This window comes from Arachis hypogaea, chromosome 10 (genome assembly GCF_003086295.3).
Source record: "Arachis hypogaea cultivar Tifrunner chromosome 10, arahy.Tifrunner.gnm2.J5K5, whole genome shotgun sequence".
Lineage (NCBI taxonomy): Eukaryota > Viridiplantae > Streptophyta > Magnoliopsida > Fabales > Fabaceae > Arachis > Arachis hypogaea.
Genome location: NC_092045.1, coordinates 48,639,902 through 48,642,145, shown reverse-complemented (window position 1 = coordinate 48,642,145; position 2,244 = coordinate 48,639,902). Strand labels below are relative to the sequence as shown.

Below are 2,244 nucleotides of genomic sequence, written 5' to 3'. Positions count from 1 at the left end.
AGGGTTCTCAGGATCATAAGCTTCTTCAGAAGCTGCCTCTCTAGTGCTGTTGGATGCATGTTGCAATCCATTCAGATTTTGAGAGATAATGTTGACCTGTTGAGTCAGCATTTTGTTCTGAGCCAATATGGCATTCAGAGCATCAATTTCAAGAACTCCTTTCTTCTGAGGTATCCCATTATTCACGGAATTCCTCTCAGAGGTATACATGAACTGGTTGTTTGCAACCATGTCAATGAGTTCTTGAGCCTCTTCAGGCGTTTTCTTCAGGTGAATAGATCCACCTGCAGAATGGTCCAATGACATTTTCGAAAATTCAGAGAGACCATAAGAGAATATATCTAATAGGGTCCATTCTGAAAACATGTCAGATGGACATCTTTTGGTCAACTGCTTATATCTTTCCCAGGCTTCATAGAGGGATTCACCATCTTTTTGTTTAAAGGTTTGAACATCCACTCTCAGCTTGCTCAGCTTTTGAAGAGGAAAGAATTTATCCAAGAAGGCAGTGACCAGCTTATCCCAGGAGTCCAGGCTATCCTTAGGTTGTGAATCCAACCATATTCTAGCTCTGTCTCTTACAGCAAAAGGGAAAAGCATGAGTCTGTAGACTTCAGGATTGACTCCATTCATCTTTACAGTCTCACAGATCTGCAAGAACTCAGTTAAAAATTGATAAGGATCTTCAGATGGAAGTCCATAAAACTTGCAGTTTTGTTGCATTAATGCAACTAGTTGAGGCTTAAGCTCAAAGTTATTGGCTCTTATGGCAGGAATGGAGATGCTTCTTCCATCAAACTTGGACGTTGGCTTTGTGAAGTCACCAAGAATTCTCCTTGCATTATTATTATTATTATTTTCGGCTGCCATCTCCTTCTCTTGTTCGAAAATTTCTGAAAGGTTATTTCTGGATTGTTGTAATTTAGCTTCTCTTAATTTTCTCTTCAGAGTCCTTTCAGGTTCTGGATCAACTTCAACAAGAGTGCCCTTTTCCCTGTTCCTGCTCATATGAAAGAGAAGAAAACAAGAAAAGAAAGAGGAATCCTCTATGTCACAGTATAGAGATTCCTTTATGTTAGTAGAAGAAGAAAGGGGTAGAAGAATGAAGAAGAATTCGGATTTTTAGATGAAGAGAGGTGAATAGAAATGTTAGTAATTAAATAATTAAATAGAATAAAAGAAGAGAAGAGAAATTTTCGAAAATAATTTTGAAAAAGGGGTTAGTATTTTTCGAAAATTAAAGATGAATTAAAATTGAAATTAAAACTTGAAACAATTAGTTAATTAAAAAGAATTTTTGAAAAAGAGAGAGGTATTTTCGAAAATAAAAGAGGGAAAAGTAGTTAGGTGGTTTTGAAAAAGATAAGAAACAAACAAAAAGTTAGTTAGTTGATTGAAAAAGATATTAAAATCAAATTTGAAAAAGATAAGAAGATAAGAGGTTAGATAAGATATTTTGAAATCAAATTTTGAAAAAGATAAAATTTTTGAAAAAGATAAGATAAAAGATAAAATAAAAGTTTTAAGAAAAAGATATTTTGAAAAATATTTAATTTTTAAAAAGACTTAACTAACAAGAAACTACAAGATAAGATTCTAGAATTTAAAGATTGAACCTTTCTTAACAAAAAAGTAACAAACTTCAAATTTTTGAACCAATCACATTAATTGTTAGCTAATTTTCGAAAATTTAATATAAAGATAAGAAAAATATTTTGAAAAATATTTTGAAAAAGATTTTTGAAATTTTCGAAAATGATAAAAAAATGAAAAAGATATGATTTTTGAAAAAGATTTTGAAAAGATAAGATTTTTAAAATTGAAAATTTGACTTGACTTGTAAGAAACAACTAATTTTAAAAATTTTTGACCAAGTCAACCCAAAATTTCGAAAATTTGGAGGAAAATAAGGAAAAGATATTTTTTTTTGATTTTTTGAATTTTTAAAGAAAACACAAAAATGACCCAAAACATGAAGATTTTGGATCAAGACACAAGATGCATGCAAGAACACTATGAATGTCAAGATGAACACCAAGAACACTTTGAAGATCATGATGAACATCAAGAACATAATTTTGAAAAATTTTTAATGCAAAGAAAACATGCAAGACACCAAACTTTAGAAATCTTTAATGCATGGAAAATATGAATGCAAAAGTGCACAAGAAAAACAAGGAAAGACACAAAATAAGAAAACATCAAGATCAAACAAGAGGACTTATCAAGAACAACTTGAAGATC

At 31.0% G+C, this 2,244-nt stretch overlaps 1 non-coding gene across 1 annotated transcript; it reads left to right on the top strand.

The window, feature by feature from the left end:
* Window positions 1–364: 364 nt before the first annotated feature.
* Window positions 365–468, top strand: LOC112718458 (small nucleolar RNA R71). Its single transcript, XR_003160797.1, has one exon. It is a non-coding gene; the product is annotated as a small nucleolar RNA R71 (small nucleolar RNA).
* Window positions 469–2,244: the final 1,776 nt, after the last annotated feature.